Raw genomic sequence first — 27,501 nt, 5'->3', positions numbered from 1 at the left:
CCTCTTCTGGCTGAGCAGATAATTGTTGATAAATTTCACCAATATTTTAGAGAGGGTGTAGGGATCGATCCATTTAATTGTTGGCTCTGGTGTATATTGTCTTTGAAACTCATATGTTCGGGTATTTTTTTTTTTCTCAGTAAAGCTGTTGAAACATATTTCCCTTCAAAGTTTCCTTGATTAATTTTAGATTCCAAGATGCTTTGATCATTTGAATTGGGAAAGAAAGCAGATTTAACTTTGATGAAGCAGAAAAGGTAGAGAGGGAGTGCATTGGTATTGTGAATTTTAGATTTTTCCAAGGAAAAAGATGATAAAAAGATAATTTTTTTTCATTTCAATAGCCTTTGGGGTACAAGTGGGTTTTGGTTACATGGATGAATTATATAATGGTGAATGATGAGATTTTAGTGCGCCCGTTAACTAAGTAGCATACATTGTACCCAACATGTAGTTTGTTATCCCACGCTTAGCTCCCACAATTCTATTTTTTAAGAGTATAAAATTCTTGGCCTTTATGACATACTGCCCTTTTCAGAGGATGAAGTTAAAAGAAATCTTAGAGATCTTTTACATCTTACAGATGAAGAAACTGAATTCAAATAAGTTGTGACATGTCTTAGAGCTATTCCTAAGACAATACATACAAATTTACCTCATTACTATTATGCTAATGACGATGTTAGAGATGGGGTCTCACTGTGTTGCCCAGGCTGATGCAGTAGCTATTCACAGGTCCAGTCATAGCACACTACAACCTTGAATGCCTGGCTTCAAGTGATCCTCCTGCCTCAGCCTCCCTGTAATTGAGACTACAGGTACACACCACCGTGGCTGACTTTTATCTTATTCTCTTATAAAGCTGCATAACATTCTATTAGAATTAGTTAACATTTTTTAGACATTTTTGTTCAATGAATATTTTGGTTATTTCTAATTTTTTGCTATTATAAATAATGCTGCAATAAATAACCTTGTACAGGTATCAGAGTTCAACGTGTATTTTTATAGGACAGATATCAGCAGAGAAGTCAAAATTTTAGTAGAAATAGTCCTCCTATGAGATTGTATCTGTGGCTCCATATCCTTAACAACACTGGACCTCATTAATTTTTTGACTTAAGTCTTTTAAGTAACTGTGGGTCTTTTACATTTAGCTCAATAATCTATTTGAAATTTACTCCAGTGTATTATGTGTGGTGGGAGGAACCTTTTTTTTCAGTATTTAACATAGAGGAGAAACAGAGCGCTAGGTGTGAGAAAAATAACAGAGGTAGCTAAAAGCAACCTCCAGTGAATTTTGCATAATCCACTCTGCAAAATAAAAGCCATCAGGTGGCCAGATTTGCCCCCTGTGGCCACCTAAGAAGGCTAGTTAGGGAGCATCCCTTGTTACAGTAAAGTTGCATCATATATGTATTTGGAGATTTAACTATTTGGCTTTTAAGCTTCTTAGGACCGGATACTAGTGATTTGTGGACATTATTTTAGAAGCTTTTAAATGTAATTTTGCCTAAGTGATTTTTACCTTCCTTGTTGATAATAGAACCTGAAATGCCACCTCTACCCCCAACAGATACACCCAAGATGTGACTAGAGCATGACTAGCACATGCTGCCATTGGGGGTTTCATTGTTAACCTCACCCACAATCTTCAAGGATCTTATCAAAATATTCCTTCCAATCACATGTATGCTCATATAGTAAGTTCCTGAAAGGAATTTGAATATATAGTTTGGAGTTTTGGAGTTTTCCAGTGGTTTCTTTTTTCTGCACCCCTTATGGGTTGGTATTAAATACTTAGCTGACCTAATCCATGATCAACCTACTCTCTCTCCCTGAGCCTCAGAATCTCAACATCGTGCTTTGGGCAGCCACTACCAATTGATCAGAGCTAGCACACAAGTGAAATAAGTTTGCCATCTCTGGTCTAGGTCACTGTTAATAAACATCCCACAGCATAGAGCGGTGGGAGATTTCTGTGGTGAATATATGCGGGTTATCGATATGATGTAAATATCAGTGATCTAGCCCATGGATGTGAGACAAAGATTATTGGAGGTCATCTGGCCACCCATGGAAAAGTAGAATGTAGCCTTTTGGGGAAGAAGTCTCTTCCCTTTTCCATTAAAAGGCCGAGATGAGTCGTAGGTCTTCCTACTTTCTATGGAAGGGCAGAGTCGGTAATATAATTTCAAATCGAGAGTTCAGAGGTTGCAGAAAGGAAGTACAGCAGAGGCCTTCGGTGCCACATCCATATCCGATAGGCACTCACTGTTATCTTGACAGCAGGTGGCTTCTGTGACTCTGACAAAAGACTTGCTCAGGAGCTCCCATGGTTTGTGCATAGGGCAGGTGGAAAGTGTTGGGTAATCTATGCCATCAGGGGCAGAACTCAACCAATAACAGAGGGGAATTATGGTACAACACACCAGGTATAACTCCAATGGGTACTCCTGCAGTTTTCCAGGGGTCTTCAGTTACCCACGGGTAATCAGCTCATTAACACATGCTCTCTAATTAATGCAGCTTCCCTGTCTCATCCATTCCCCTACTGGGATCCCCTTCCCAATAACCTACTTACACTTCAATCCTTGTCTCAAAATCCATCTCTGGGAGAAACCAACCTAAGGCAAGAGGGAACATCAACTTTTTTTTTTTTTTTGAGATAGAGTCTCACTGTGTTGCCCAGGCTGTACTGCAATGGCACAATCTTGGCTCACTGCAACCTCTGCCTCCCGGGTTCAAGTGATCCTGCCTCAGCCTCCTGAGTAGCTAGGACTACAGGCACGCGCCACCACACCAGCTAGTTTTTGTATTTTTAGTAGAGACAGGGTGTCACCATATTGGCCAGGCTGGTCTCGGGCTCGTGATCCGCCCACCTCAGGCTCCCAAAGTGCTGGGATTACAGGTCTGAGCCACCGCGCCCAGCCAACATCACCTTTTTAGTGTAGGATGACATGTCATTTTGAAGAGCTGATACTGTATTAGCTAAAAAGCATTCTAAGAAGCGACCCGTAAGTAATGAAGAATTTCATAGGGGGAAATGGGGATGATTAAGGGGTGCAAAAAATAGAAAGGAGGAATAAGAGTTAGTATTTGCCAGTATCAGAGGCATGTGAACCAGGGGCTGCTCTATGGAGTAGCCATTCTTTTATTCCCTTACTTTCTTAATAAACTTGCTTTCACTCTATTCTATGGACACACCCTGAATTCTTTCTTGCGTGAGATCCAAGAACCCTCTCTCAGGGTCTGGATCAGGACCCCTTTCCTGTAACACTAGCACAGCAGGGTGACTGTAGTCAAAAATAATTTATTGTGCATTTTAAAATAACTAAAAGAGTATAATTGGATTGTTTGTAACACAAAGGATAAATGCTTAAGGAGATGGATACCCCATTTACCCTGATGTGATTATTACACATTGCATGCCTGTATCAAAATATCTCATGTACCCCATAAACAGATACACCCGCTATGTACCCATAAAAATTAAAAACTAAAAAGAAAAGAATTTTAATTCTTCACTCTGCAAAGGGATACAAAGACTTTTAGGGGTGCAGTGTGGAGAGGCATCTGTTTTTGTAGATCCAAGGGAGCTACAAAAGGGAGAGGATGAATCTGAGGCAGGGAACCCCTACCCTATCGGACCCCTCCTGGCGGAAGCAGTGAGTATGCTGGGATTGCTAAGAGGACTCGCAGACTTCCTGTGCCACATGCCCCATGAGAGCCTGGGACCTCAAGGAGAGGGGCCAGCCTCAAGCACCAGGAACTGCATCAGAGGCGGCAATGATAAGTAAAAGATTACACTGTGATTTCTTCCATTGGGAAAAAAACATTATAAATACTGTATGTCCTTTAAACAAACAAACAAAAAAAGTCACTTTAGGGTTGCCAAATGTCATTTGATGGAAAGGTTGTCATTGTTCTTAGGTCTTATATTTTTTAAAATTGTCACACTTTCCCTATTTTTAGGAAATGCCGTTAATAGAAGAAACTTTCTCTTTTTTTGTTTTGGTTTTGTTTTGAGACAGGGTCTAACTCTGTTGCCCAGGCTGGGGTGCAGTGGTCCAATCAGGACTCACTGCAGGCTTGACCTCCTGGGCTCAAGTGATCCTCCCACTTCAGCCTCCCAAGTAGCTGAGACCACAGGCACGCACCACCATGTCTGGCTAATTTTTAAATTTTAGAGATGGGCTCTCCCTCTGTTGCCCAGGCTGGTCTCCAATTCCTGGACTAAAGTGATCCTCCTGCTTCTGCCTCCCAAAGAGCTGAGATTACAGGTGGGAGTCACTGTGCTTGGCCAGAAGATACTATTCTTAATAATATTCTTATTTAGCAGAAGTAAAAGCTGCCAACCATTTTTCACTCTCCCCTTCTGTGGGGTGGAGGGGCGGTCATGAAATCCTAATCTCTGGGAGCGGCTGATCACAAATCCACATGGACACACCCCTACTGTGATACAAGGATTTATACAAGCTGGCCACGTGGTAAAGCCAGTGTGTGACCAGCCTCTGGCAGCATAGACCAGCTCAATTAACATCCTTTGGGTGGAAGCAGAGGCACAGATTTCTCACCGTGTTCTTCTGCAGCCAGCTGGCTAATCTCCATTCCCTCATGCCCAATGTCTGTCCCTGGCTCTTCACTGGTCCACCAGGCTTTCTCCAGGAAATCCCTAAGCTTGCACCAGGCTGTGAGAATGCTTTATTGTGCCTGCCCCTCCCTCAGCACCCAGACAGAAGGGAGCATAGAGCCTTCTCAAGTTCTCAGATAAGTCACCTGATCTCCTAATGCCCTCTTCAGGGGGACCTTACTTTGGAAGAAAGTCTAGCTTAATAGTAAACATTGTTTTTGGCTGGACACAGTGGCTCATGCCTGTAATCCTAGCACTTTGGGAGACCAAGGCAGGTGGATCACCAGGAGTTTGCAACCAGCCTGGGCAGCAGAGTGAGACCTCGTCTCTACCGAAAACAAACAAACAAAAATAGTAAAGGCTATTTTTGTTGTTGATGGTGTTTTTTCAACTTCTTTGAGGTCAGAATTTCACTCTATTGTGAAGAGTTATTGCAAAGTATTCATATCACACCATTCCTCAAATACATCCCTCCAATAATAAAGTGCCATTGTTTATCTGTATAGAAATGAAATTCAAGCCCACCATTCATGATTTTATGATGCCATTAATAACAAATAAGGGGCTGGGTGCGGTGGCTCACACCTGTAATCCCAGCACTTTGGGAGGCTGAGGCGGGCAGATCACTTGAGGTATGGAGTTTGAGACCAACCTGGCCAATAGAGTAAAACCCTGTCTCTACTAAAAATACAAAAATTAGCTGGGTGTGGTGGGGGGACACCTGTAGTCCCAGCTACTTAGGAGGCTGAGGCAGGAGAATTGCTTGAACATGGGAGGCAGAGGTTGCAGTGAGCCGAGATCACGCCACTGCACACCAGCCTGGGTGACAGAGCGAAACTCTGCCTCAAAAAAAAAAAAAAAAAAAAGGAACACAACTTTGGGGTAGAAGGTGAGCGTGACTAAGCTGAGAAAGTTCTCACAAAAAGAGTTAGATACTGAAAGAGGAACCTGTGGGCCTCTACTTACACACACAGCTTCCAGCATGGATGATCAGAGTTGTTCCTCTCCAAACGTTTAGACAAATTGTCCCTCCTGAAAGGCACCCTGATTTTCTGTAAAAGTAATCACATGGTACATCTCTAGTCTAGGGGGCAATGAAACCAGAAGGAGCACAGGACAGGGAGTCAGAAGACCCAACTCAGCCATTTTAGAACTGAGATTCCAGGTGTGTTAATTTGCTAGGGATGCTGTAACAAATGCACAAAGTGGCTTAAACACAAACACATTGTCTTATAGTTCTGGAGGCTAGAAGTCCAAAATCAAGGTGTTGGTAAGGTTGGTTCCCTCTGATGGAAGTGAGGGAACGCTCTCCCTTTCTTTGTGCCTCTCTAAATCATCTCTAAATATGGAGATGGTGTTGGGCGTGGTGGCTCACACCTGTAACAGCACTTTGGGAGGCCAAAGCAGGTGGATCACTTGAGGTCGGGAGTTCGAAACCAGCCTGGCCAACATGGTGAAACCTCGTCTCTACTAAAAATAGAAAAAATTAGCCAGTGTGGTGGCACAAGCCTGCTACTTAGGAGGCTGAGGCAGAAGAATCTCTGTAACCCGAAAGGCAGAGGTTGCAGTGAGCTGAGATCACGCCACTGCACTCCAGCCTGGGTGACAGAGTGAGACTCCATCTCAAAAATAAATAAATAAATAAATAAATAAATAAATAAGGAGATGGTTATACAATTGCATTCTTCTCAACTTAAAAGCCTCTCTCTGAGCTGGACGCGGCCATTCACGCCTGTAATCCCAGCACTTTGGGAGGCTGAGGCGGGTGGATTGCCTGGGGTCAGGAGTTCGAGACCAGCCTGGCCAACATAGTGAAACCCCATCTCTATTAGAAATACAAAAAATTATCTGGGCATGGTGGCACGCACCTGTAATCCCAGCTACTAGGGAGGCTGAGGCAGGAGAATCGCTTGAACCCGGGAGATGGAGGTTGCAGTGAGCCGAGATCGTGCCATTGCACTCCAGCCTGCGCAACAAGAGTGAAACCCCATCTCAAAAAAAAAAGCCTCTCTCTTTGGCTTGTAGATGGCCATCTTCATGTTCATATGATGCTCTCTCTGTTTGCATGTCTCTGTGGCCAAGTTTCCCCTTCTTATAAAGACAGCAGTCATATTGGATTAGGGCCCACCCCAGTCACCTCATTTTAACTTGATTACCTCTATAAAGACCCATCTCCAGATAAGGTCACATTCTGAGGCACTGGATATTGGACTTTAATATATGAATTTTGGGGAGACACAGTTCAGCCATAACACCAGGCAGCCTCTCTGGCTTTGGTTTCTTCATCTTTAGAGGAGAATGTTGGCCTTATTCCTCCTTCAGGCCTCTTTCAATCCCAGTGTTCCAAGATTTGCTCAGCCCTTTTGAAGCTGCCAAGCCTGTCCCTACTATCCCCAGGGTTATAAATATAAGAATTTTCCCTCCCCGGGCCTGCCAACCAGTCCTGGAGGGTGGGAAATGAACAGAGAAATGCTGCGAGGGTGGAGTTTTCCTTTAACCTTTTGTCACTTGCATGAGTGCTGTAATCGGACAAACATTCAGGGTGTGGTGAACTGGGGTTCCTGACATCCTAAAGCAAATAAGCAAATGACATTTGTTCTTTTCCAAGTCCCGAGGTTTTATGTGCTCCAACTATAGATGACAAAATAGTTCCAGGAGAGCTGCAGTGTTTTGTTCTCCCTGCCAATTCATTAGCAACAGAACGGTTGCCGGGCTCTAATCCAGCCCCACTGACAGCAGTTCCCCAATAAAGGAAGGACAGAACTGGAGCTGTCTGTGCAGCTAGCAGGGATCAGGAGTGCTCAGATGTACTGACACGTTGGCAAAAAAAAAAAAAAAAAAAAAAAAAGAAAGAAAGAAAAGAAACTTACAAAAGTCTATTTAACTGAGAAGTTCACCCGGTTTCTTCAAGGAACTCAGACAGAAAGGTAGGAAGGAGGGGCCCCCGGCATGGTGATAACACAAATTAGGGGCTGGCCAGCATCATCTTCGGTGAGAATTTAGAAAAATTGGGGTTTTCTTACCTATAAATAAAAACCGTTGGTTTTGGAAACCTAAACTAAGAGTATGTGTGTAAAAGGAAATCTATATAAGGAAGCAGAGCTGGACTGTAGTTACAGGAGGGCCCAGGAACAGCCCACTTCCTTTCTTTGTGCCTTTTTAAATCAACTCTAAATGTGGAGATGGTAATACGATTGCACTCTTCTCGACTTAAAAATACTTTTCTTCTAAATCACCTGACACATCTTTTTTTGCCCCTGCATGATGCCCATAGCCAGTAAGAGATCTTCCAGAGCCTCTTTGTCGGTCTAGTAGATCTTGCTGGAAGCCGCCGGGACTCCAGATGCTGAATGCAGTCAGACTATAGCTCAAGCACTGACCCTGACCATCCTCCTGGTCTTAAGAATGCGCCAAACCTTTATGTTCAAGCTGCTTTATTAGGAGCTTCTTGAGCTTTCTTTCCATGCAATTTCTCCATTCCTACTTTAAACTTTTCCACCCAGCTTTTATGCTATTAATGAGCGAGGCTTGGATGCTGCTTTATGGCTTTTGAAAAGCATGGATAGTATATGAGTGTGTCCATGCCTTATTTTTTGTTTCTACCATGTGCAGCAGTGCAGGGGAGGGAAAAAAGACATTCTTGTGGCCCCCTCCCAGCTTCCTGGAAGCTGCACATGTGCCTGATGGGACAGGCATGTTCCTGGCTACACTGTAGCTGAGCAAAAGGTCTCTGCATACAGAAGACCAGGAGACCATAAGCTCATCATCAAAGAAAAGTCTGCAGTTGGTGGGTTAAGCCTGAATTATAATACATGCCACAACTCACTGCTGTTCAACTCATTCCACAGCTGGGTTCATTGACTTGTGTAGCTCAAAATGCTATGTTTTGCCGTCTCTTCCCATCTATACTCTGAGATACTAACTCTTGAATCCTCCCAATTAAATAGGAGTCTTGGATACTAAACCTGGCCCTTTAGAAATCACATCCATTTATTTGTTCATGTAGTCATTAATTCATTCAGAAGCAAGGATTGGATGTCTCCCACCTACCAAGCACCGGACTCAGCCATAGGGATGCACAGAATAACAGGAAAGGCTTTTCCTGCCTCAGAGGAACTCCTGGCCAATGGTCTCCTCTGACGCATGAAGGCTTCTGGACTTGGATTTTCATTCTGAGTTTTTGAACTTGTAGTACCCATGCGTCCTTTTCAAGGAAGAACTTGACTTCCTTGCTAACGCAGAAGATAGATGTCTGCCAAATCCCTGTACTCAACCAGTCTTCCAGTCCTGATTTCTCCTAGTGCTTCCTGTCCCTGTTCCTGAAGCCCAGCACAACAGCCTGAAGTGTCCACTTGACTTTAGAAGCTCTGTCCCCATGGGAGGGGTCATACACTAGAGCCTTTGGGGCTGAGGAGCCTCTAAGACATGGCTTCTTTGGAGTCTCCGTCTTGTTTGTTTTCTCTTGGATCCACCCTAAGCGTGACCACCACTGGACTACGATAGAATCTGAAGAGCCCAATATATGTGAGAGCTCATCTGCAACAAATGAAAATGGGGGCCAAAGGGCAAGGTTTAGTTGTCAGAGTGGTATCTGGTGGCAGCAACCCTGCCAAGTCCCCTGGGAGCCCAGGTCTGCCCAGCACAAGTTGCTCAGCCATCCTTGCTGCTTTGCCTTCTGCCAGGCTGGGGAGAGGAAGGGGATGGTTACCGTGCCGTGCAGAGAAAGGCAAGTAGGCATTGGCCGTAGCCTGTCCTTAAGAGGCAGTCACACCTATCGAGTATTCTGCCCAAAATGCTTAACCTGAATCAAATTGTGACGAGATAATCAGATGTCCAAAAAACCCCCAACTGGCCTGAACTCTTCAAAAGTGTTGATGTCAAGAAAGATTTTTTTTTTTTTTTTTTTTTTTTTTTGAGACGGAGTCTCACTCTGTCGTCCAGGCTGGAGTGCAGTGGCACAATCTCGGCTCACTGCAACCTCTGCCTCCTGGACTCAAGCAATTCTCCTGCCTCAGCCACCCGACTAGCTGGAATTATGGGCAAGTGTCACCATGCCCGGCTAATTTTTGTGTTTTTAGTAAAGACGGGGTTTTGCCATGTTGGCTAGGCTGGTCTTGAACTCTTGAGCTCAGGTGATCCACCCACTTCGGCCTCCCAAAATTCTGGGATTACAGGCATGAGCCACCATGCCTGGCCAGGAAATATTTTTTTTTACAGGCAAGGGAACTGGGCCAGGTGCAGTGGCTCACACCTGTAGTCCCAACACTTTTAAGAGTCCAAGGCAGGTGGATCACTTGAGGCCAGCAGTTCGAGACCAGCCTCACCAACATGGTGAAACCCTGTCTCTACTAAAAATGCAAAAAATTAGCCAGATACGGTGGCACACACCTGTAATCCCAGCTACTTTGGAGGCTGAGGCAGGAGAATCACTTGAACCCAGGAGGCAGAGGTTGCAGTTAGTGGAGATCACGCCATTGCACTCCAGGCTGGGCAACAGAGGGAGACTGTCTCAAAAACAAAACAAAAATAGCAAGAGAATTGTTCTACGTTAAAGAAAACTAAAGAGACATTACTGAATGTAATGCATGATGCTGATTTAGATCTGGGATTGGAAAAAATATAGCCATAACAGACATTATGGGGACAGTTATGAGTGTGTCTGTGTGTGTGCAGAAGGAGAAAGAAAAATGTGGCAAAATGCTAAAAATTAGTAAATCTAAATAAAAGTGTGTGGCTATTCATTGTACTGTTTTCTCAACTTTGCTGCAGGCTTGGAATTTTTCAAAATAATAAGTTTAGAACTCAAGCATCATCCAGTGGCAGGTAAATGGGCAGTAAGATGGAAAAAATGGAGTGAGCAGACAGCAGGATCCAGGTGGCAGCATGGCAGCCCCAGACAACTTCTGGGCTGGGGTCTAGTCCCAGTAAAAAGTCAGGACCCAGGCTAAAAACCAGGCAGGCAGACAGGCACGAACACAGGGCAGCTGCAGCTCAGTGTGCACCTGGAAGCCTCGGGCCAGCCCCGTCATCTGGGGACCAGGTGTGGGGAGAGCAGGTAAATTCCAGATCCACAAACAAGCAAATAACTCCCAGTAATGCCACCTGTAGCCTTTGGAGGCTCAGGACTTGGGAAAAGTCCTGAGTGCTGAGTGATCAAGAGGCCAGACAGGACTGGAGCCAGCAGGAACTAACATGTCTGCCTGTTGCCCAAGGATGCCAAAAGCTCAAGGCGGAGATGGGGACTCCTCAGGAGGTAGGAACCTTGCTGGGTTCTGTTTGCTCTTAACTGGCTACATTCTGCATTGCCAGATTAAGTTACTGATTAAATCCACAGATGTCACTCTAATTTCCATCTTTTTCCATCTTTTCTGCCTCCTAGTCTCTATTTGCAATTCTTCCTAGCTGTCCTTGTTCCTCTCCTAGTTTTATGCCATTATGATGTGTGGAAAATATTAGACAACCTCTCTACAGTGTCTTAAAACGCCTGAGGACAAAGATTCCAAAACAATTTATCAAAGCTGGTTTTGGACTCAATAGTGTGACATGTAGTTTCCAAAGGTCATAAAGCTGAGTGCTAAAGTGACCAAGCTCCCAAGCTCCCTGGCTTTGTCATCCCTTGGCATTTTCCCAAGTTTTCTGGTCCTTGAAGGAATTGCTGATTTCTCCTTCCTGACTCTTTTTAATCTCAGTTGTGCTGAGCAGAGCTTCCCAAATTCTGGGCAGGCCAGCAGCTTAGCCCTCTCCTCTCCAGGGCTCCTGAGCCTTCCCCCTGTACATAGGGACGGACAGTGCAGGAGGTCAGCCAGGGGTTGGTGGGATGGATCCAGTCAAACTCAGCTCTGCTCGGTTCCCACCATGTGGCTCAGCAACAAAGCGGCCATGACACATGTTGCCAAGACCATGCGTTGGGAGCCAGGAGTAGATGAATTCCCGGTGTACATAAGGAAAACAGCAACTGAGTTTGCTACAACTGTGATTAAATGCAAGATTCATCCTGGAGATAGTGCCTCTTGAGAAAACATAAGATTTGCAGAAGGGGATTTAAAGAAAGCCCCAGTGGCTTTTCATCTCAATCTTTCTCTCTCAATTTTTTAAAGCACCAGATCCCTATATTCAAATATAAATTTTAGGCAAGAACCAATACACAGGCCAGGCGTGGTGGCTCACAACTGTAATCCCAGCACTTTGGGAGGCTGAGGCAGGCGGATCACCTGAGGTCAGAAGTTCGAGACCAGCCTGGCCAACGTGGTAAAACCCCGTCTCTATTAAAAATACAAAAAATTAGCTGGGCGTGGTGGCATGCACCCAGCTACTCAGGAGGCTGAGGCAGGAGAATCTCTTGAATCCGAGAGGCGGAGGTTGCAGTGAGCTGAGATCGTGCCACTGCACTCCAGACTGCATGACAGAGCAAGACTCCATCTCAATAAAATAAAATAAAATAAAAGTGTGATCACAAAGTCTCACTTTCATGATGCTGAAAAGGCAGAGCTCATGAATCCTTCCCTCTCCTCCCTTATGTGATAGAAGAACCCCAGGGTGTGGCTCTTCTCACAGGTTCTGTTGCACTGGCTTTCTGTGAACTCAACATCTTGGATTCAGTTGAACTTGCTTCATTTTTTTATTGTTACACACTACGTCATTCATTACTTTTCCTGCCATTGACTGCTAGTTACATTTTCATCTATAACCGCAAACATCATGGGATAGAAAACCGTGGGAAAGTTAATCTCTAAAGCAATGGAAAGTTCCCAAATGTGAGAATAACAGGGCAACCCGTGGTGGGAAAGGCTACTCAACAGCTTTATTTCATCACAATAACAATGACTCTCGAGATGGAAAAAATTTTTATTCGATAAGGCTACCATTCATCCCAAAATGGACAATGTGTATTTAGTCATTCAATTCAAATTTGTGTGGCTCATTCCTCAGCTACTTAGTTATTTTTCATTAGATTTCGTTAGTGGTTAGACTGTATTTCCCTAGTCCACAGCAGCCAGAGTGCTGTACACTATTAACATACAAATGGGGATGTCTCCTGCCCTTATCATCACTTGGAGTCCCCATCAGTGTTCCACCTGGGAGTCCCTAGGAAGCCTCTCACCTGAACTCACCAAAAACTTTAGGACCACCACGGGCTTCTACCACTGTCTTCTTCTGCTCAGTCCCTCTTCAGTGATGTTAGCTTCCCAGGCCTCACCACCCACACAGCTAATGAAGGTGTTTCAAGGCTACCTCTAGTGTCCTCAAACGACCCCCTTTACAGGCCCATTGTCACTGCCACCACCCCTGATACATGGGTACATGTGGTGTACCAATATGGAGATGAATACTCTGAAGGTCATGGCATTTGTTGCCCAAGTGAGAAAAAGCCTCTCTCTCTTTCATGTAATGTACATTTTGTGTAATGTACATGAGCAATTACCGAGGCCGTCTTCCCTTGCATCCAAGGTCTTAGAGTTTTTAATGAAAATAGGGGCTGGGCACAGTGGCTCACCCCTGTAATCCCAGCACTTTGGGAGGCCGAGGTGGGCAGATCATGAGGTCAGGAGATCGAGACCAGCCTGGCCAATATAGTTAAACCCTGTCTCTACTAAAAATACAAAAATTAGCTGGTCATGGTGGCTCGTGACTGTAATCCCAGCTACTCAGGAGGCTGAGGCAGGAGAATTGCTTGAACCAGGAAGTTGGAGGTTGCGGTAAGCCAAGATCACGCCACTGCACTCCAGCCTGGTGAGAGGGCGAGACTTCGCAAAAAAAAAAAAAAAAAAAAAAAAAAGAGAGAGAGAGAGAGAAAGAAAGAAAATAGGGCCAGGTGCGGTGGCTCACGCCTGTAATCCCAGCACTTTGGGAGGCCAAGGCAGGCGGATCACCTGAGGTAAGGAGTTTGAGACCAGCCTGGCCAATATGGCAAAACCCTGTCTCTACTAAAAAAAAATACAAAAATTAGCTGGGCATGGTGGCACACGCCCATAATCCCAGCTACTCAGGAGGCTGAGATAGGAGAATCGCTTGAACCCAGGTGGTAGAGGTTGCAGTGAGCCAAGATCAAGCCACTGAGTCACTGAGTGAGCAACAGAGTGAGACTCTGTCTCAAAAAAAAAAAAGAAAAGAAAAGAAAAAAGAGTTTTTAATGAAAATAAGGCTTTCAGATTTTAACATAGGCCTTTCTGTTCTAGGATTCAGTCCTGAGTTCATGGAGGCAGGACTAGGGTTGGCGGGGCATAGTCGAGTATATTCAGAACTGGGCCCCCCACCTTAACAAGCTTTTCTGGTTCAGTCTCTCTTCCCTTTAATGAGTTCTCTCTCCACAGCCATCAGTTCCTCTTAAAAATTGGCTTCTGGCAGCTCAGTCCACCAAACAGGTCTAGACACGTCTGAATCCCAGTGGGAGATGGCTTAGGCCTAAACTAAGGCTGCTGTCACATGGCTTTCCACTTAAAATTTACTCAGGCTCTTTTACCCATCAATATGCTTTAAAAAAAGAAAGATAACTTTGCTTACATCAAGCATTCATTCTGAAGTTACTAATTTTCTTTTGCCTTGTCCTTATGAGCTCTTGGATTTCAAATGGTAGATTGGTGAGGTTATTACTGATCATTTGACTCATATGCATTAACCACATGAATATTAAGTATATAATTTCTATTTCTCCGTGTCAGCATTCTGTTTCCCTAAAATAAATTTACTCAAATGAACCTTCAATAGGATGAGGAGAAACTGGAACCATCGTACAATGCTGGTGGGAATGTAAAATGGTACAGTCATTTTGGAAATCAGTTCGGCAGTTCCTCAAAATGTTAAACATAGAGTTACCATGTGACCCAGCAACCCCATTCCTAGGTATACCCAGAGAATTGAAAACATAATCACACAACAACTTGTATACAAATGTTCAGTATGATTCCCTTTAGATGAAGTGTTCAGAATAGGCAAATCTACAGAGACAGAAAACAGATTAGTGATTGCCAGGGACTAGGAGAAGAAGGGAATGGGGAGTGACTGCTAATGGACATGGGATTTCTTTTTGGGATGATGAAGATCTGAAATCAGATAGTGATGATGGTTGCACAACCTTGTGACTACTCTAAAAATAACTGGATTATATATTTAAAGAAGGTGAATTTTATGTGACTTATGTGTCAATTTTTTTTAAATGGATCTTTACGATATATTAAATAATCAGCACCAAAAAGAGCCTGCGTTTTATAGGAAAAATTAAATGGTTGCTTTACTGACGTTTATAACAAATTACAGCCTTCTTGTAAAAGGCAAGATCCTTTGAAAGCCCAAGTAGAAAGAATAAATGCTTTGGCTGCGTGTGGTGGTTCATGCCTGTAATCCCAGCACTTTGGGAGGCCAAGGCAGGCAGATCACCTGAGGTCAGGAGTTCCAGAGCAGCCTGGCCAACACGGCAAAACCCCGTCTCTATTAAAAATACAAAAAATTAGCCAGGCATGGTGGTGCATGCCTGTAATCCCAGCTACTCGGGAGGCTGAGGCAGGAGAATCGCTTGAACCTGGGAGGCAGAGGTAGCAGTGAGATGAGATCATGCCACTGCACTCCAGCCTGGGAGACAGAGGGAGACTCTGTCTCAAAAAATAAATAAATAAACACTTTTAAAATTTATTCATTCAGCAACTATTGAGCATGTAGTATGGCAATGTGCCAGCATTGCAGAGATAATGGTGACCAAAACAGACACAGAGATATGGGCAGTCTCCAGACAGTCTGCAAAATAGCTATGCCCGGAAAAGCACAAGGCTTGGTGGGAGCATGTGAAAGGGACATTCAACTCACACGCAAGGGCTCGGGGAGATCTTTCCATAGCCCCTGACTCCTATCAGAGCCCTGGAGTTCAGCCCAAGTCAAGGATGCAAAGAGCAGAGGGAGAAGTGTTCCAGGAGGAAGGAATGGAGTGTGCAAAGACCCTCAGGTGAGAGAGAACGTGGACTATCCTGGGAACCTCAAACCGTTCGGAATGGCTCTTGAGAAAAGATCCAATCTAAGTATTTGGTCTGAACTGAGTCTTGTTCAAACTTTACTCTGTATGTCAATTAGAATGTTTCAGCTGCAAGTAACAGAAAGTCTGACTTCCATAGACTTAAAGATTAAGGACATTTATTTTATTATTCCACCTAACAGGAAGACTAGAGGTTGGCAGACTTCAGAGTTGGTAGATTCAGGGGCTTAACCATGAGGAACTGTCTTTAGGGACCCAACTTCTTTCTTTTTTCTTTTTCTCTCTCTCTCTCTCTTTCCCTCTCTCCCTCTCTCCATCTCCCTCTCTCCCTCTCCCCACCCCAACACACACACACAAACACACACACACACATGCTGCCATCACCTTCTCACTGTCTGTCTGCTATACTGCTGTTCAGCTTCTAAGACAAGTTCCCCTTGAGGCCACATGACCTGGGACAACATGCTTTCCTATTCTCTTTCAGCAAGAAAGACACTTCTCTTTTCTGAAAGTCCCCAGCAAGCCTCCCCTGACATCTCATTGGCACAAATTTCTGAACTGACCCCTGGCGAGAAAGGAGGAGTTATCCTAAGTGGCTTGGATTCATTATCTAGCAGTGGAATGAATGCTGGGAGGTCAGCCTCAATGTGGCCACAGTGGGCCATAAACATAGTCGGCTGCCTTGGGCTGGCACTGCCTTCACCAGCCCCTGCCTTGGGGCCTGTCTCCCACTTTTGCATCAAAGACATGACCAAGTTGAACTTTAAAGCATGACGTATAATGTGGTTTTCACTGCAAGTTTTGTGAGAACCCACTATCATACCGATAAACTTCCCAAAAATTATCTTTAAACCTCTTTCTTTCCTCAAATTTCCATTCCTTACCACACCCACCACATCTCTTTCTCTCCACCCCATCTTCCTCCCTAGGCCTGCTACAGCCATACTAGCTGTTACCTATTTTCCACTCCTTTTCTTTAAACCACTGAGCTTGCATTTTCCACCCAGCAGAAACCAGTACCCTCAGCCCCCACACTGAGGAACGGAGTTTCAGGTCACCTTCTACATGCTCCCCAGGGTCTCAGTTCTCGCCCTGCCTGGAACGCAACAGGAGATCTGCAAGCTGACTTCAGTGCTTCTACCAAAAAACCCCTGTATTCTGATTACTTCAAACTCTTTCAACCCAACAGTTTCATTAACCATCAATCATTATTAAAACCTATGAAGACATCACACAGAAATTGTTCTATGTGGAAAAAAATGAACTTTAATACGGCTTAAAAATACCACAAACCAAATCCAAAGACAAAAATTGAGAAGCAGTTGTAAAATACACAATAGTTTTTTGTATAATCACTCAGAAATAAAAGAACAGCCAGGGCAAAGGATATGAGCTGTCAGTTTATGAGAGAGAGAGAGAGAACATTTATTTCAATTGTTTGCCTATCAGATTGATAAAGATTTAAAATCTTACTAATAGGCCGGGTGCGGTGGCTCAAGCCTGTAATCCCAGCACTTTGGGAGGCCGAGGTGGGCGGATCACGAAGTCAGGAGATCGAGACCATGGTGAAACCCCGTCTCTACTAAAAAATACAAAAAATTAGCCGGGCGTGGTGGCGGGCGCCTGTAGTCCCAGCTACTCGGAGAGGCTGAGGCAGGAGAATGGCGTGAACCCAGAAGGTGGAGCTTGCAGTGAGCCGAGATCGCGCCACTGCACTCCAGCCTGGGGGACAGAGAAAGACTCCGTCTCAAAAAATAAATAAATAAATAAAATAAAATCTTACTAATATCCAGTATTGGAGGGAATAAGGAGCAATAGGCACTTTTTTTTTTTTTGAGACAGTGTCACTCTGTCACCCAGGCTGGAGGGCAGTGGCATGATCTCGGCTCATTGCAACTTCCGCCTCCCGGGTTCAAGTGATCCTCTTGACTTAGCCTCCCAAGTAGCTAGGACTACAGGCTCATGCCACCACACCCAGCTAATTTTTGTATTTTTTTTTTCAGTAGAGATGGGGTTTCACCATGTTGGCCAGGCTGACCTCGAACTCCTGACCTCAAGTCATCCACCCACCTCAGCCTCCCAAAGTGCTGGGATTACAGGCCTGAGCCGCCATGCCTGAACAATAGGCACTTTTGATGGGAACATCAATTGGAACAACTTTTCTGAAAGACGATCTGCATTTATATCAACATTTAAAATATATTTACTTTTGATCAAATAATTAACACTTCTAGGAATTTATTCAAAGGCTATATTCAGGCAAGGACACAAAAATATAAGTACACATATTCGTCATAGATCTTTTCATAGTAGTCAAAATTATAGGGAGTTAATTAGTGAATTATGGTAAATTTGTGTTTGCAAAGACTTGCTTACCTATGACTACCTCCCCAGAATCTAGCTCAGTGCTTGGTCTATATATGAATATTTACTGAGTAAATGAACAAATAAATATAGTAGGAAATTCTACAGCTGTTAAGAATGATGATGTATAGGCCAGGCACAGTGGCTCATGCCTGTAATCCCAGCACTTAGGGAGGCCAAGGCAGGTGGATCACAAGGTCAGGAGTTCGAGACCAGCCTGGCCAACATGGCAAAACCCCGTCTCTACTAAAAATACAAAAGATGGCACGCATCCATAATCCCAGCTACTTGGGAGGCTGAGGCAGGAGAATCACTTGAACCCGGGAGGCAGAGGTTGCAGTGAGCCAAGATCGCGCCATTGCACTCCAGCCTGGGCAACAAGAGCGAAACTCTGTCTCAAAAAAAAAAAAAAAAAACAAGAATGATGATGTATAGATGTATTTCTATATGATGTATATGTATTTGTTTGTATATGATGATGTATAGATGTATTTCTGTACATCATATATTTCCATAAATTTTCCATTTATTACAGTGGAAAATTATCCATCATATCTTACTAAAAGGAAAAGCAGATGACAAAACTGCATAGATAGAATCATCTCATTTTTGTATAAAAAGCAAATGTGTGTGTGTGTGTGTGTGTGTGTGTGTGTATCTATGGAAAAAAGTTTAGAAGTATATAACAAAATATAAATTGTGGTTCCTTCTAAATGGTGAGATTATAGATGTTGTTTGCATTCTTATTTATACCTTTAAGTAACATCTGGATTTTTTACAATGAGCATAGATTAACAGATGTGACTTTGATAATCACAAAAATTTCATTTTGAATAAGAAAAATACTGCTGTCTATGAATATATGTGCTACAGAAACACACATATATGAAAGTAAGTATAAGCTACTTTGTAGTTTTGTATATCTTTCCAGGATCACCTGAAGATGGCAATGTCCTCGTAGCAAGTTACCACCAGGAAAAATCAACAAGTTGTCCAAAACTCGTTCAAAAGAGGCCAGGCATAGTGGCTCATGCCTGTAATCCCAGTACTTTGGGAAGACAAGGAAGGAGGATCACCTGAGGCCAGGAGTTCAAGACCAGCCTGGGCAACATAGCAAGACCCTAGGAGGCTGAGGCAGGAGGATCACTTGAGCCCAGGATTTCAAGGTTGGAGTGAGCTATGATTGTGCCACTGTACTCCAGCTTGGACAACAGAGAGAGACACTGTCTCTTAAAAATATTCAAAGAAAATGCAAACAAAAAGTCTCAGGGAGTTCTTCAGCAGCACATTGTGTACTAATGCACTAGGTGGACAGGAGGTGGACTGGATCAAGACAGACCTTTCCCAGGCCAGACACTATAGAGGGCCCAGCTGTGATCATCCTCCAGCCATGGTCCTCCCCCGAGGGCCAGGAATCCAAGGAGCCAAGCTCACTCCCTTCTAGATTGTGCTCCAAGTATCTTGGCACTAAAACAGCCCCCCTGCACCTGCTTCTTGCACAGATCTTTTGCTGAGCTCTGACCTCCAGTGGGTCAACTGTGCCTCTAGTATACACTTTCCAAGCCAAAGAGTTGGCCAAGGGGGATTTATGTATGGGGGTATGAATGACTAGCGTATCCACACATGTGCGCAAGAGTCCCCGGAAGTGAGACACAGGGTGTTCAGGGGAGGGAGGAGAATGAAGAACAGGCCAGAGGCTGTTTTTTCCCCATGTTGCCACATTCCATAGTGAAACTCTGATAATGCCAAATTTGAAGCCAGCCTTCCTGCTCATTATGAAGGTATATTTGTCAATGTAGGAGGATTAAATATGCCATTTACAGCTATATTGGTTTGATTTATAACTTTAAAATATTTAGACACATGGTATGTGGGCCTTCATTTGTATTCTTGCCCTGCGTTCCACAAATGTTAGGGATAGAGCCTGGAGACAGAGAGCAAAACCAGTAGATCAGTTTGCCCTATGAGAAGTTCCAACTGTCATCTGAGAGGGTCTGCAGAAGAGCATAGATGTTGCTCTCTAACCTCATGGACAACTTAGACCTAGACCAATCTTGGATGACATCTATGGCTTCCCAGTAGGTTCACTGGTATCATCTGGACGCTAGTGAACATGTAAAGCAGAAAACCAATGATAAAACAGGTCTAGGATGCATCCAATCCATCAATGGAAGCAATGCTTTTTTTTTTTTGAGACGGAGTCTCGCTCTGTCGCCCAGGCTGGAGTGCAGTGGCGCAATCTCGGCTCATTGCAAGCTCCGCCTCCCGGGTTCACGCCATTCTCCTGCCTCAGCCTCTCCAAGTAGCTGGGACTACAGGAGCCCGCCACTACGCCCAGCTAATTTTTTGTATTTTTAGTAGAGACGGGGTTTCACCGTGGTCTCGATCTCCTGACCTCGTGATCCGCCCGCCTCGGCCTCCCAAAGTGCTAGGATTACAGGCGTGAGCCACCGCACCCGGCCGGAAGCAATGCTTATTAAAGGTTAACTCTGATAGTCTAAGCATTTGCTAAGAATGGACAATAGGTTTCCCAAGCACTCAAGAGCCTGAAGCTGTATAGATAGCTTGGATTTATTTGGTAAAGAAAAACTGCTTCCCATACAGCTTTCTGGAAAAGCACTGCTTCCTGGGAGCCCTGACGTGGGACTCTGCCTGAGTTTGAAGCATAGTCAAAAGTAATAACAAAGGACAACTCAATAGAAAAGGAAAGGCAAATACATTTTGAATATATAAAAATATTTTCAACCTCACAATGTGAAGAAACAAATTTAAAGTATGCTTCTCACATGCACATTATCAAAGATCGAATGATTTGATTATATGAAGCATTAGGTTAGATGTAAGACAATAGGCAATCCTGTGCATTTTGGGTGGAAGTATAAAATGTTACATCCTCTTTGAAGTTATGTTTTGGCAGAATCCATCAAAATGCAAAATATTCAGGCGAGCAGATCACTTGAGGCCAAGAGCTCGAGACCAGCCTGGCCAACATGGCAAAATCCCATCTCTACTAAAAATAGAAAAGTTAGCTGGGCATGGTGGCACACACCTGTAATCCCAGCTACTCGGGAGGCTGAGGCAGGAGAATCGCTTGAACTCAGGAGGGCAGAGGTTGCAGTGAGCCGAGATCGCACCACTGCTATTCCAGCCTGGGAGACAGAGGGAGACTCTGTCTCAAAAAAAAAAGAAAGAAAGAAAGAAAAAAGCAATACATTTATATTCTGACACAACCACCTCACTGCAGGAAGTTTATCAGACAGGTATATACCTCTTTGCACATGTACACAAAGAAATTTGCATATCGCATATTGTATGTAGTAGGGAAAGATTGGGAACAATTTGAAAGTCCATCGTGGCTGGGCGCAGTGGCTCACGCCTGTAATCCCAGCAACTTTGGGAGGTCGAGGTGGGTGGATCACAAGGTCGGGAGTTTGAGACCAGCCTGGCCAATATGATGAAACCCCGTTTCTACTAAAAATACAAAAAAATTAGCCGGGCATGGTGTCACATGCCTGTAATCCTAGCTACTCAGGAGGCTGAGGCAGGAGAATTGCTTGAATCTGGGAGGCGGAGGTTGCAGTGAGCCAAGATCGCGCCACTGCACTCCAGCCTGGGTGACAGAGCGAGACTGTCTCAAAAAAAAAAAAAAAAAAAAGAAAAGAAAGTTCATCAATATGATACTGGTTAGGTAAATTATGCCTCATCCATTTAGTGGAATGCTATGTGGCTGTTAAAAAACAAATAGGGTGATTTATGAACTGCTTGAAATGCTCTTCAAGATAGATTATTGAATAAAAGATTAGGGTGCATGAAAAACAACTGGCCTGTACTCTTTGACAAACATCTGGAAAGACAGGTGAAGTAAAGAATGTATCACGGTGAAATTGACTAAAGTGTCATGACAGTCAAATGCAGTGGGTGATACTGGATTGGAGCTTGGTGTGAAGAAAAAGACAATTGCCACAAAGGATAGTATTGGGACAACTGAAAAAATTTGTATTTCAAACTGTATATTAGATAACAGTATTGTATCAATGCCAAATTTCCTGAATCTGATCATTGTGTCATGGTTATGAAGGAGAATGTCCTTGTTAGACAATATACTAACAAGTACTTAGGGATAAAGATGTCTGTAACTCACTCTGGAATGGTTCAGTAATAATAGTAATAATAATCAAAATATATGTATGAATATAAAAAATACAATTGTGGCAAAATGTTAAAACTTGATGAATCTAGGTAAAGGCGTATGAGAGTTCATTTTACTATTTTTGTAACTTTTCTGAAGGTTTAAACGTTTTTTACTAAAAAGTTTTTTAAAAAGAAAAAGAGGTGTAGAAGAACCTCTAGTGTATTACTTTTTAGGAGAAATTCATAGACTGGAAGGGAACAGAAGAAACTGATATCAGTGGTTGCTTCTGGGATATCAGAAATTGGCCTGAGGGAGCAGGTAGAAGGGAGATTTACTATATTGTGTACCTAACTGTAATGTTGGGACTGAAAAATTTTTTAAAAATCTTATGTATGCATTTCCTATTCAAAATGAGAGAGGAAGCAGCAGGAGTGGGTGGGGGAGGGAATCAAGACATTATTTTAAAAGTAACCACAGCTGCCAACCAGCAAACACAACTTCACTTTAATTGTGTGCCTTTAGAGTAACAATTAGTTTTCCTAATTCATTTTAGGCATTCCCGTGTACACTGATCAAAAGTAATCAGTATAGTTTTTTAAAACGAAAGGCAGAACCAAAAATGCCACTTCTCAGAGACAAGCACTCTTCAGATTTTCCTATGGTTCCTTGTAGTCTTTTTCCCACACACTTTTTTTTTTTGTTAATATAATTGAGATCATACTTAATATATAATGTTATGATCTACCTCCTTTTTGGCTTAATATATCAAATATATATCTATAGATATCTATATCTATAGATAGATAGATAGATACATACATACATACATACATACATACATACATAGATACACAGATAGATTTTTTTTTAAGACAGGGTCTTTCTGTCACCCAGCCTGGAGTGCAGTAGTGCAATCTAGGCTCACTGCAGCCTCTGCCTCCTGGGATCAAGCGATCCTCCCACCTCACCCTCCCAAGTAGCTGAGATTACAGGCCTGCGCCAGCATGCCCAGCTAATTTTTGTATTTTTTGTAGAGGTGGGGTCTTGCCATGTTGCCCAGACTGGTCCTGGGCTCCTGAGCTTAAGCAATCTGCCTGCCTCAGCCTTTCAAAGTGCAGGAATTACAGGCATGAACCACCTTGCCTCATCTTCAAATATTTTCTCAAGTCCTTAACAATTTGTTTTAAACAAAAACCTTAACAGCTGCATAATGTACTATCCTATGGATGTCTTACAATTTATTCAACCATTCCCTGATGTTGGACATTCAGGTTGTTTGCAGTTTTCTAAGTAAATCTGCAGTGAACATAATAACTTATAATTCTCCATCTGCATTTCAGTTTCTTTTCTTTTTCTTTTTCTTTTTTTTTGTGACAGAATCTTGCTCTGTCGCCCAGGCTGGAGTGTGGTGGCACGATCTCGGCTCACTGCAACCTCTGCCTCCTGGGTTCAAGCAATTCTCCTGCCTCAGCCTCCCGAGTAACTGGGACTACAGGCATGCGCCACCATGCCAGGCTCATTTTTGTATTTTTAGTAGAGATGGGGTTTTGCTATGTTAGCCAGACTGATCTCGAACTCCTGACCTTAGATGATCCCCCCTCCCCCCACCTCAGCTTCCCAAAGTGCTGGGATTACAGGTGTGAGCCACTGTGCCAGCCTATTTTCTTCAAATATATTCCTAGGGCCGTTCGCAGTGGCTCACGCCTGTAATCCCAACACTTTGGGAGGCCAAGGCAGGAGGATCACGAGGTCAGGAGTTCAAGACCATCCTGGCCAACATGGTGAAACCCTGTCTCTACTAAGAATACAAAAAATTAGCCGGGTGTGGTGGTGAATGCCTAGATAGATTCCTAGGAGAGAAATTCCTGGGTCATAGGATATTAACACATTTAAAGACTCGTGGGACATATTGTCAAATTCCTTTATCAAAAGATTGTTCCAGCTGCTTCTTGCAGTGCCAAGGGCTTTCTGAGTCTGCAGTGATGGGAGTCTCACTTGTTGTGGACTGGACTAGAAGGCAGAGAGCTGTGTGGCGGTCCCTGCTCTGCCGTAAATCACTACCTGGCCCTGAGAAAAGCAATTTTTACAAAACACCAATAATAATGATTTTTAAATATATGTAAACCTGAAATAATTTTTAAATCATTTTCTTTTTTTGTTTGTTTGTTTTTTTGAGATGGAGTCTCTCTCTATCGCCCAGGGTGGAGTGCAGTGGCACGATCTCAGCTCACTGACACAGCTGCCTCCTGGGTTCAAGTGATTCTCCTGCCTGAGCCTCCCGAGTAACTGGGATTACAGGCACACGCCACCAAAAAATCAGCACACCCAGCTGATTTTTTTGTATTTTTAGTAGAGACGGGTTTCACCATGTTGGTCAGGCTGGTCTCAAACTCCTGACCTCAGGTTATCTGCCCACTCGGCCTCCCAAAATGCTGGGATTACAGGCATGACTAACGCGCCTGGCCTTTAAATCATTTTCATATGTTTGTTTGTTTGCTTGCTTATTTGTTTTGAACCTTGCAACTACCCCATGAAACAACAGGGAGGTATCATTCCCATTTGAAAGATCAGAAATACTCCTGGCAACATAGCAAAACCTCGTCTCTACAAAAAAATTAAAAATTAGCCAGGCATGGTGGCACACAACTATAGTCCCAGCTACTAAGGAGGCCGAGGTGGTGAGGATCTCTTGAGCCCAGGAAGTCGAGCTGTGGTCATGCCACTGCACTCTGGCCTGGGTGATAGAGCAGGATCCTGTCTCAAAATAATAATAATGATAATGATAAAGCTGGGTGTGGTGGCTTGCACCTGTAATCCCAGCAGTTTGGGAAGCCGGGGCGGGCAGATCTCTTGAGCTCATGAGTTTGAGACCAGCCTGGGCAACATGGCAAAACCCTGTCTCTACAAAAAATACCCAAAATTAGCTGGGTGTGGTGGCCTGCACCTGTAATCCCAGCTACTCGGGAGGCTGAGGCGGGAAATGGCTTGAGCCTGGGAGGCAGAGGTTACAGTGAGCCGAGATGGTGCCACTGTACTCCAGCCTGGGTGACCGAGTAAGACCCTGTCTCAAAAAAGAAGAAAGAAAGCAAGGTTCAGAATAGTTAAGTGATTTTTTTCCAGAATCACCAGCTGGTAAATGACATGAAACACACTACTTCTGGTGCATACTTCAGAATAATTTCCATTTAAGTCACACCGCCTCCTTTTCACCATGTCATGCAATCCCTCTAGATCTTGGTGGGGATTGTCTTAGTGCTCCTCAGACTTTCCCGTGCACACAAATCATCCAGGTATCTTGTTATAATACAGGGTCTGATCAGCAGGCCAGGGGTGGGCCGAAGATGTGACATTTCTAACAAACTTCCAGGTGATACAACACTGCCAGTCTGTGAACCCCACTTTGAATTGCCAGGTGGGAGACAGTCACTTAAATTCCTTTCAGCAATACTACTCTATATTTCAGTATTTTCACCTAGGACAAATTATTTAGTGTGTAGAAGCCATTTATCATACAGAACCCACCAGGTTCCAGAATGCATAGACAAGTGGATGACAATCAGTAACTCACCATAGCCTGGATTCCATAATTTTATACCAAAAATTCAAATAATACAGCTTTAAAAAAAACCATATATATCTAAGAAGTTATTTGAAGCTAAAAACACAGATTGCAGAACCAGCCCAGTACAGAGCAGGATATTTGGCTGGGGAGGCAAGAGCTATATACAGAGAAGTGACCTAAGAACACCAGGGTGCATGATTAAGTACTGGCAAAGGAGAGCGTCCCAGGCAGGGGCCACAGCCTTGGAAAGGCAAAGGAGAGTAGGAATTAGTCAAATATTTTAGGGTCAGTAGGCAGACTAATTTGGGAAGATGGAGATCTTCCCTACCTTCCCAGGGAGATAAGATGGGAAGTGCAACTCTAGGCCGGATTTTCATAGCTTGTGGATGCTTGGCTGAATTTAGACCTTTATCTGATAGCATACAGGAACATGCCACTGAAAGCTTTTTTTTTTTTTTTTTTTTTTTTTGACAGAGTCCTGCTCTGTCACCCAGGCTGGAGTGCGTTGGCATGATCTCTGCTCACTGCAACCTCCGCCTCCCGGGTTCAAGCAATTTTCCTGCCTCAGCCCACCAAATAGCTGGGATTACAGGCATGTGCCATTACACCTGGCTAATTTTTGTATTTTTAGCAGAGACGGGGTTTCACCATTTTGGCCAGGCTGGTCTCGAACTCCTGACCTCAAGTGATCCGCCCACCTCGGCCTCCCAAAGTGCTGGGATTACAGACGTGAGCCACCATGTCCAGCCCTACTGAAAGCTTTTGAGCAAAGGAATGACATGATCAATGGAGTTAGGCAGATGAATTTTCGGAGGGAAATAACTGGAGTGCTAAAAGGCCATTGCTGTATTAGCCGTGAGAGAATTGCAGTAGAATTGACAATGGACAGGTACAGGTACAAGAGATATTGTGAGGGAAAAAAGTAATAGGTTGACTATACTGGCTAATTATATGTGGTAGATGATAGAAGAGTTTAGGGTGAGTCTCTGAGGTTTCAAGGCTGGATAATAGGAAAGTGGTGGTACCATTAGCAAAAATGGGAACATAGGAAACATGCTGATTTAGAAAACAATTTCCTCCTGATAAGCAACCACAACAATAGCCCCAGCCAACTTTGTATCCTGTCATGGCCCAGGATACTATGATCACAATGGCAGAAGAAAGACAATTTGAGACAAAATTGCCTTAATTTTCTGATCACTAGTTAATATTCTGCCTTCTGTCTATAAAAACATCTGCCAGGCTTATGACTGGTTTTCCAAGAGTGATGGGTATACACAGATTTCTGCCTCCTTTCCACCCATCCTAACAACTGTCACTGGTCACACAGCTGACTAGAAGTGCAGAGAGAAATGTGCGTGCTGGGATCAGGGCCAAACTAACCTGCCTCTATTCAGACCAGAGACTGGCATCGTTAATTCTGGCTTTCTGTGCACTCTCAGTACATGCACCTTTAGAAAAGCATTGATCTAATTCTGATTTCATTCTGACTTAGCATAATCCACTAGAAACCTCCTTGCAGGAATCTGAAATTCTGAGTTCAACTCGCAAATACACTGGCTTCATTGCCTTATAGTGGCCTCAATGTCCTCAGAATAGCATAGTTATTTGCAGCCAAGGGCAGACCTTTGTACACCATTGGCAGGCTCTTCTCGGCGGAGCTCATGGGAGCCTGAAAGGAAGAAGTCCAGACATGCAGGCAATTTTCTCCTCTGTTCATCAATCCACTCCATTGTCTTTCTCAGTGGTTTGACCTCATGCCACAATTGTAAGGTATTTTGGAAAGTCCTGAGATATATTCATAGCTGTGGCTGTACAAACAAAAGATTTTTAATTAAAAGCAATAATAG

General features: G+C 43.7%; 1 pseudogene; it reads left to right on the top strand.

Annotated features, from left to right (window-relative positions):
* The first annotated feature begins 11,512 nt into the window (after positions 1 to 11,512).
* Positions 11,513 to 27,501, top strand: part of LOC100606224 — a 42,048-nt pseudogene continuing 26,059 nt past the window's right edge.

This window comes from Nomascus leucogenys, chromosome 18 (genome assembly GCF_006542625.1).
Source record: "Nomascus leucogenys isolate Asia chromosome 18, Asia_NLE_v1, whole genome shotgun sequence".
In the NCBI taxonomy this organism is placed as follows: Eukaryota; Metazoa; Chordata; class Mammalia; order Primates; family Hylobatidae; genus Nomascus; species Nomascus leucogenys.
The sequence above is the reverse complement of the archived record's forward strand: the minus strand, read 5'-3'. Positions and strand labels throughout refer to the sequence as shown.